The sequence below is a fragment of the Amphibalanus amphitrite genome, unplaced genomic scaffold, assembly GCF_019059575.1.
Source record: "Amphibalanus amphitrite isolate SeventyFive unplaced genomic scaffold, NRLGWU_Aamphi_draft 000559F_arrow, whole genome shotgun sequence".
Classification (NCBI taxonomy): Eukaryota; Metazoa; Arthropoda; class Thecostraca; order Balanomorpha; family Balanidae; genus Amphibalanus; species Amphibalanus amphitrite.
Window position 1 is genome coordinate 118,787 of NW_024882053.1, and position 9,822 is coordinate 128,608.

Here is a 9,822-nt window from a genome sequence, read left to right on the forward strand (position 1 = left end):
CTTCATGTCATTAACCCTAGCCCGTATTGGTGTTTTGCTAGCCGCGAACGTAGGTCGGGTCAGGTCAGGTCAGGCCAACCAGTCCTGCCGGGTATTCATAATTAATAGGTGTCAACCGGCAGTGACAGCTTCGTTGCATGTTACGAAGGCACCAAAACTTCTTCCTGAATGTTCAAATGGTTACTAAATTCGAAATCAGCTCCAAAAACTAGCCTGGAAGCATGTAAAACTAAAAAAGGTGAACCGAGGTCATCTAAGGTCATTGAACTGACCTGACCTTCAAGTGATCTTGACACCGACCATAATGCATGGAACCAACATCATAATATCACATGTTTAGACGCTTGAATTCACGAAAAGACTGCAAACGCGCGGCTAATGCAAGCAAACATACGCCCAATCGCGATTCCGGCCAAACATGGTCTCGAGAAATAGGTCACAGGTCAAAGGTCATTGGGGTCAGGGTCGTGAAATTTAAAGGGTAGGTGTAAAATTGATAAACTCGTGGGTACTGAAAGTTTCGTCGCGATCGGCCGCTTTTTACATGAGCTTTTTGCGAAAAACCGAGAGGGGTCCTTTCGACCCCTACCCTCACCCCCTATATGGGCGACAGTTAAAAAATTGTCAAGATTTATTCATTGGCGACCGTATTCTGCAATATAACGAGTCAGAAATACAGCGGTTGAGCCATCCGCGTAACGTTACGGAGCCGCCGCCGCGCCCACCCTGTAGCCGGACCTCCCCGGGCGGGTCAACCCGATACGTTCAAAGCTGAGCCAAAGGCCGGGGGGCAGGTTGGGGCAGGGTTTCTTGAATGGATCATGTTCAGAAAAGTGTGGCGAATCTTCTCATGGTAGAATTGGCGTGGAGTTTTTTGGCCATTTTCTTATATCTCTACGTTTTTAAGATGGGCGGTGTTTTCAGGGTATGTCTGAAAAGGTCATTTTCAAATGTGCATAACTCATCGGTTAGTCCAAGGATACCTATAGAATTCGGGTATACTATCAAATATAGGCTCAGTAGTCATATGCCACTCCAATTATTTCCAAACCTTTCCGACAATTACGCAAAAATGTGTTGTAAACATGTCGCGGGTTTTCGACGACTTCAGCACAGCCGGGACCGGCATTGCGTATGTCCACTTTAGCTAGCTTTTTGGACACCGAAAGGAAGACATTGAACCAAAGTATTGTGATATTGACATACTTTGGACAATTTCCTATCGACTGATAGTTATAAAAAGTCAAAGTTCCAAAATTCGTTTTTTTGATTAAATTCGCGCTAATCTGGCGTTTGGCCACACTGTGCGACGGGGGGGGGGGCGGATGACCGCCCCCCCTGAGATCTCGAGAACGAAGCAAGATAGCGACAAGCGGTAAACGGCATCGGATACGCACGGTCAAGATCTACAATTTTTACTAAGGTCATTTTCAGGTCAGGTCAAAGATGACGTCACAGGGGTCGAAAAAGTCAAAATGGCGGCGCTAGATATTGAGAGAGTTTTTCTCGAATAACTTTCGAACTAGTCAAGATAGGAACAAACTAAGGGCATCATCGTGATCCTCTCGTCAATCAGCATCGAATGATATATATGTTGACCTCGAAAGGTCAAGGTCAAAGGTTGACCTCAGGTCACGTGACCTCGAGGTCATCATGTATAGCATTCGATGCGTCTTGACGAGCTGAACACAATGAGACCATCCACGCGGCTGTATCTTGTTCCTGTACGGAGTTATTGGCCAAAAACCTTTGGTGACCTTTGATGACGTCACATGACCTCACAGCTGCCCAACAGCAAAACAGACCTCAAGGTAGTGAAGGTTGATCGTATATAAAGTCATGTATGGTATATGGGGCCATTCCGACCCGTTTTAGTGGTAAAAAATAGGGAGTTGATTTTTCCCCCATTGACTTATAATGGGGATGTCGCGAAATTGACCTGACCTTAGGTCACCAATATCAAAATTCCGAGATATACAAATTGTAGCTACTAATGACCTAATAACATCCTGCGACTTTCAAAGGTCTCCGACATCTACTGTAGCTCTGGCACGGTGACAAAGTTGCAAAAAAGTGACTTGAGGTTGGGTCATTTAAAAACTTTATCATTTGGAGGCAAGGATCTCTGATACCTCATACCTACCTAGTTGAGGTCAGAGGAATGGCCTTGGTAAGAATACCCAGGCTCATGCGGGTATGAATGCCTGTATGGTTCCTCACGTGACTTTTATTTTGTTGTGTATATGCATGTAATTGTAGCCATATGTTTAACCATTTGTTTCTTTGATTAACAGATCATGGACGTCCTGCACATCAACGACCCGTCGGCTCGCACCTGGTACCGGCGGCAGCAGAGGGCCGTCCACCTGGTTCTGCCGGCGATTCGAGCGCCCGGGACTCAGGACTGGCCTCGCCTCTGCCGGGCGAGGACCTGCTTGACCTGGCCAAAGAAGGCGACCCGGCAGTCTCTGTCGCGAGATCTGCCTTCTCTGCTGCAGCAGTAAAGAGACCACGTCCACGAGGGACGCTAGGAGTGCGGAACCTGTCTGGTGTGGCTCATAGGTAACGACATTCATAGTCGGCTGACGGCGTTGGCGAACTTCGAGAAGAGGACTGTCGGTCTCGGACCGGTGGTAGAGCACGCCAAGCATGAGATCGCGGAGCTGAAAACCCACGCGAAGAGAGTCATGTTGCTGGAGCCGCTCCAGCCACTCAGCGGCAAAGTGATCCCGATCAAGTGGGAACATACAGCGACTTTTCATTTCCAGCGAAGTCTCAAACACTGGTCTGGGGCTGTGCAGTTTGTCCCGCTGGGCCGCCAGCTCTCGTGAAAGTTGCAGAACGTGCGCTCCCTTACCTTTAACTAACTGCACTAAACTAACTCTCTCCCTAACTCTCTCCTCTTCCCATGTCATCCGGCTGGGCGATTTCAAGGAAAATGTGGACGAAGTTCTCAGCTTTCTATGGGTGGCGGCACGAAACATCCTGGTACTGGGGCCGCTGCCCCGATACCGCCATGATGCTGGAAAATGCTGGGTCAACTGCCCAGCATTCGCGGCTCAGCAGGCCGCCAAGCGGGTATGTGAGGAGTACCTGGGGGTGGAGTTCCTGCCACTTGGGAGGACCTTCACCAAGAACTACAAGAAGTGGCATCTGGTGGGAGAGGACAGCCGGCGATTCTTCGCCACTGACGGCGCAGGGGAGAGTGGGGCAAAGCGGCCACCCGGGGCAAAGCGGCCACCCATCGTTTTAGCCCTTCATAGCTGGCGTCAGTTCCAATTTATGGTTTCCAATTATACTTCTCTTCACGGTCGTTCGAATGAGCCAGACCGCGGTTTCAGGCCCATCACCATTGTTCTGTGAAACACGGAAAAGCATTTCTTGCCAGGTTACCAACTATGTTTACAATTTTTAAATGTTATGTTATTTCATAACCGTTTGGAATTTTTGTAAGGGTTCTTGTCCATGCATTGCATGGTTATCGTACATGTATTCTACCAATTTTAATGTTTTTTACCCCACTAATAGCTAAGCTGGAATATTTTTGTCTCGGACGGTATGCGCGGGGCAAAGTGGCCGGGGCAAAGTGGCCACCCCCCCCCCCCCCATTTGGCCATAAGCTGCTTCCATCTGGATAAAAAACATTATTTATATTCAAATGTGTCGTCATGCATTCATCTTTGCCACTTTTCAGTTGCATGAGTTACCAAATAATGCAATTAAATGGTTATTTTCATGAAAATCCTTTCTGTTTACCTTTTTTTTATAAATTTAGTCCGAACCTTTTGATAGGAGGGATTCACAAGGACAGAGCCACCGTTAAGCGAAGCTTGTTGCGGTGACCCTGCCCTCTACCCTCCGATCGCGCAATTCCAGTGCTATGGCAGAATTTAGAGTCCAAAGTTTAACGTGCGCACATAGCCGCGCACGGCCGGTCCCCCCACTGACTTCGCCTGGCTACGGCCTGCCACCAACCGCAACCATACCTGCCAGGAGGCCCATAAATGTCGAGCGCCCGTCGCGCTTCGAACCCGGACTGTTATAACCGGGAACGCGTGCTCTCACCACGCGGAGTCCAACGCTCTACCAACTGAGCTACGGGACCGGCTACCTGAGCTGACCTGAGCTACCTACAGGTGGAAGATGATAAAGTAAAAATCCATCCTCGCTTAACCTTGTCACCATCAAATACCCTAGTCGTACACGAGGCAACTATTTTGTTTCTCATATCGGGACTTGGAAGACGCCGGTGGCCGCTTTGCCCCAGGGTATGGGGCAAAGTGGCCAATATGCATAGGTTTAAAGTTTTGTCAATATCTTTCATATGTGAACGCCTTTGGAAATAAAACGCAGTTGAAATAAAAGGCAACTTAATAGGGATCACATTGGTATAGAAAGAATCTTTCCAGGTTTAACAATCAAGCGTTGACATCGTGAGAAGCGTTAGGGTGGCCGCTTTGCCCCACTCTCCCCTACACCTGTCCGCAGCCGGGGAGGAGGCAGTATTGCAGCGCGTCCCTCAGTGGCTGCAGTGGCATGAGTGACAGCCGACGGGTATACTTCTGCGACAGGTGGAAGTTTTTTAAGGGGGAAGCAGTGTTATGTTGTTATGTTATGTCGTTGTTATCTTGTCTCTGTATTCTCTAGTGTATTTGACATGCCGCAGCTCTGGAGCGGGTCATGTGACCACAGCCGACCCCGCGGTGGCGCGGTGGGCGGCGGTCTGCTGTTATAAATGTCATCACTCTAGTGTGCCTGAAATGCCGCGACTATGGTCGGGTCGTAGTCGGGAGTGATAGTCGGAGTTGACTATCTCGATCGCAATGCACCGGTTATGACTTGAGCTTGACCATTGCTGTATCGCCCGTTTGTAAATATAGCGTGAAAATTTAACAATCTGTCTGGGAAAAGCAAGGGAGGGTCACTCCAGATATGTTGCTGATTCGGATTCACAGAGACCGCTAACGTAATTATCATTGAGTCGTCATCGTCGATCACACGGCCTCACGCCGGCCTAACACCACAGGCTCACCGGAGTTGAACGAGACTACGCCACGGCCGTCTGATCATCAATCAACGGAAATGCAATGATCACGCCCTCACGACGCGACCACCACACATTCGTTTTTTTCAGTTAGAAGCTAGTAGGTCGATATTAGCTGCTCTACGATCTGACTTTGCTGGTCTCGGTAGAACAGCGTTTCAATCCTCGATCAGTCTAGTGTTAATCCAAAGCTTATCAATCGACTCTCTCAATCCTTACAAAGTGCTATTCGAGATAAATCGACGGTCATCGTAGGATTGTCACATTCATGGGATAGACTCATCATTCGGATACGGTTTGTCATGAAGGCGGCCCAGAAGTCGTAATGTGTTCAGTTACAATTGGATAAGGAGAGTACAACATCGTAAACGTTAAATATTATTCTGCTCCTTCGGCAGCTCAGCGCCAGAACAAGTCTGAATTGCCTTCCGGGTTGTTATTAAATCAGCATTGAGTCGTTTCGTGATTCGCGTTCATATAACCGATACAAATCTGAATCACCATTTCAATCGTTATAAATTTATCGCTGTTCGTAACCTGTCAATCAGTCCCCCTTTCTCCCCTAGCATTATCAATACCTAACTGATATTGATGCCAGCTCCCCCTTCGAGGTTTGGGAGTATGTTGGGCCCCGTGAGTTTTACTAAAAACTGAGCGATTGTAGTCCGCGCGAAATGGAAAATGTATGACCCTTGACCTTAAACATGACCTTAAACAATTAACAGGTCAATTGACGCACCAACGGTAGCACCACTAGCGCCACCTACAAGGTCCAATGCCTTCGGTACAAACTCCGATAGCGCTCAGATGCAGCTGACAGTACTAGCAGTGCCGCCTAGCGTGAAATAGACCAAGCTGGTTCCCTAAACTGCCGCAAGAGGTCCCTCGTGTCGGCACGCAATTGCGTGTGACTGACTGAAATGAGTGGGTGAGTGAGAGAGCGAATGAGAATGATCAGAGTGAGTGAGTGAGTGAGTGAGTGAGTGAGTGAGTGAGTGAGAGAGAGAGAGAGAGAGAGAGAGAGAGAGAGAGAGAGAGAGAGAGAGAGAGAGAGAGAGAGAGAGAGAGAGAGAGAGAGAGAGAGAGAGAGAGAGAGGAGGATGTCGAAGCAAAACGTTTTAACCCTCGCATGTGTGCGGCGTTTTCCAGCTTCTAATGTGTAGGGGGGGGGGGGTCGGTTGGACCCCCCCCCCTTGCCGTTTGGCCCCTGATCGAGCTAGAGCTTCGCGGAAAAAACGAGCGTGTTTCCCGTGACGAGAGGAAGCCGATGATACCCAATTTTAAGGTCCTAGGTCATTGGTTGACCTTCCAGGTCAGGTCAATGACCCAAAGTCGGGAAAATCGGGACCTATTAGAAAGTCGTCAAGTGTGGCTGCTACGGGGTTTTTCGGGGTGCTGATCACGAATATCGTGTTAGTTTTGATCACAGATGATGTCTTTAAGCATGTAGACCAGGTCGGGTCAGGTCAGGTCAGGTCAATCAGTAGGCGTCGTGACGGGTATTCGTAGTACGTGTCAACCGCCTCTGACAGCTTCGTAACATGTTACGAAGGCACCAAAACTACTTCGTAAATGTTCAAATGGTTGCTAAATTCGAATTCAGCTCCAAAAACTAGCCTAGAAACATGTAAAACTCGAAAAAGTGAACCGAGGTCACCCGAGGTCACCAAAGGTCAATGACCTGACCTGACCTTCAGGTGACCTTGACACCCACCCTAATGCATGGGAGCAACATCAAATCACATGTTTGAACGTTTGAAACCACGAAAAGCTTGCAAACGCGCGGCTAATGCGAGCCGACGTACGCCGAATCGCGATTCCGGCCAAACATGGTCTCGGAAAAGAGGTCACAGGTCAAAGGTCATTTGGGTCAGGGTCATGAAATTTTCAGGGTAGGTGTCAAATTGATCAATGCGAGGGTACTGAAAGTTTCGTCGCGATCGGCCGCTTTTTACGCGAGTTATTCGCGAAAAACCATGGGGGGGTCCATCCGACCCCCCCCCCCCCCTACACATGCGAGGGTTAATTCAGTCTTTACAAAGATCGACCCCATAAATGAAAGCTTTTGGTACGATGCGTGGCTTATGCTTATGCGTGGCACTCTACTGCCACCTAGCCCGTATAACCTACAACTACATCCACTAGGCGGCGCCAAAAGCGTCGGTGAGTCAGAATGGTCGCCGGTCAGGTGTGGAACAAGGTCATGTCACCGCTAAGCCCATAATTACAAGCATTTAATGATGCTTATCACCTAACCCTCCACGTTGGCTTAATTTACAAATCTTGTAATATGTAGATTCGATGAAATATCTTTTGTTTAAAGGACTCAGACCAACAACAAACCAAAGGTCTGAGTTTCAACTTCGTTTCAACAGCTAAACAAATGAATGAATCAAACAAAGATGGCTTTTGATCACAGGGCACATTCTCAAATGATCTAAATAACATTTAGTGATCATTGCATTGGAATACGTTCAATTTGTCGAAACCTTTCAAGTAAGGCGTGATAACTCATTTAACCAGCAGGCAAAAGTGACCGTCACGCTAATTTAACCCAGTTAAGGCAAACGGCAAGGACAGTTGAATCTCACGAGTAGGTACGACCCGGTCCCTCGCCGCTGGATCGGAAAGAGCGCTGGTCACCGGCCCTCAGCTGCACCGCGAACAATGCACCAATATGGACCTGCTGAGAGAAACAAATTATCTGTTAAACTTAAGACAGCTGGACGAACCCTTCTTTCAACGATTGACCCACGATGACCTCAGTAGAAAAGACGGACAAATTTGCGGGTGGTCAAAAAGGGGAGAATAGACAGCAGTCACATATGATCAAAATTTAGTAAATTTTGGTGAACAACTCTACGGTCTGATTCTGGGAGAAACTGGTCACCTTTGTCAGTCGAAACCAAACTCTACATCGCGAGTCAGGTCAACAACAGATTAGCAGACAATTATAGGCTAAAACAGGAATGGGCAGATTTGTGAAGTCAGAGCTCGCACTAAGCATAGCTTGTTGTGCTGAACCTCACCTGCCACCCGACCGCGCAATACCAGTTGTATAGCATAATTTTGTCTTAAAGTTTAACATGTCCTCATGACTGGACACAGCCCCCCCCCCTTGATTTGATATAACCATTTCTCATTGTTGATGTTCCCATTCGAATAATTGGATACCACATCTGCCTAAAATTGTGTACTATCCACCAGGGCATATTTTAACATACTGACTGCGTCCCATTTTGGGACGCAGCCCCCTGCCTTTGGGACGTAGCCCTCGCGAAATTTGGACCACTGCGTCCCACACTGAAATGCCACGGTTTCAGCCGAAAAGTGCGAGCTAAAATAAGTAGCATGCCTCGGTCTTTTACTGTGTAAAAGATGTTGGCTTTCCGATTGCTTTGTACCCTAATTTACTATGTACCTAAGCACATACATGCCCTCTCCAGTCCTTGTGCCCTGCCCTACCCTTGGTCATACACCTTATTATGTTCTTCCCTACTATACCCCTAGGATATGTGCCCTGCCCAGTGCCCTGTCCTTAGGTCTTGTACCTTGCCCTGCCCTTTCTTCAGGCCCTGTGCCCCGCTCTGCACTGCCCTCAAACACGATACTTTATATATTCTGCCTGGAAATTTGATGCGCTGCCTTCCCGTCTTTTTTGGCCCCGTGCCCGGCCCTACCCTAGTTTGGGGCCCCTGCCCTTCTCTGCCCTCAAGCCTTGTGACACGTCCTGCCATCAGACCCCGTGCCGCTGCCTTGTCTTCAGGTACTGTGCCCTGCCCTGCCATCAGGCCTTGTGCCTTCCCATGTCCTCATGCCCCGGCCCCGCGCCCATCCTCGAGCCTAATGCCTTGCCCTGCCTCAGGCCCTGTCCTGTCATGTTCTGCTTCCAGGCCTCATGTGCATTGCACTGCCCTTAGACCCTAAGCCCTATTCTGCCATTAAGCCTTATGCGTTGTATCGCCCTCAGGCCCGTGCCCTGCCTCGCCCTAAGTTGCTGTGCTCTGCCCTGTCGTTAGGCCTTGTGCCGTCCCATGCCATCAGACCCTGTGTCCTACTCTGCCCTCAGGCCCTGTATTCTGCATTGCCCTAAGGTCTCGTGTCCCATGCCCGCTCTCAAGCGCTGTGCCCTGCCCTGTCATCAGGCCCTGTGGTGTCTCCCGCCCTCAGGTCCCGTGCCGTTTCCCGTCCTCATGCCCCGTGCCCTTACCTGTCCTCAGAACCCGTGCTTTGTTCTGCCTTCATGCCCTGAGCCTTGCCCTGCCCTCAGGCCCCATACCCTGGCCCTGTTTCACCGGTGATAGCAGCACGCTGCTATTGCACGTGTCAAATTGGGTTTCCATGGAGACATCAACAGGCCCATTGCTCAAACACTACCACAAGTATGACGTCAGCTCGCGGAATTTGATAGCAGCGCCCTTGAAACACCGCCCACGTCTTGTCATACCTTCGGGGCCCGAAGGTATGACAAGACGTGGGCGGTGTTTCGGGCCTTGTGCCATACCTGTGTCTTATGTCTTGCTCTACCTTTAGGTACTATTTCTTGCCCTGCTCTAAGATCCTGCGTGTTGCCCTGCCATCAGGTGTGTTGATCATCAGGTGTTCTAAGGCCCTGTGTCTTGCACTACTCTCCGGCCTTGTGTAATGATAGCCTCAGACCCGCGCCTTGCCTTGCCCTCGGACCCTGCATCCTACCCAGCCCTCAAGTATCCGTCTTATCTTAGCTTCATGGCCTGTGCCTGCCCTGTCCTTAGGGCTCAGACTCTGTGTCCTGCCCT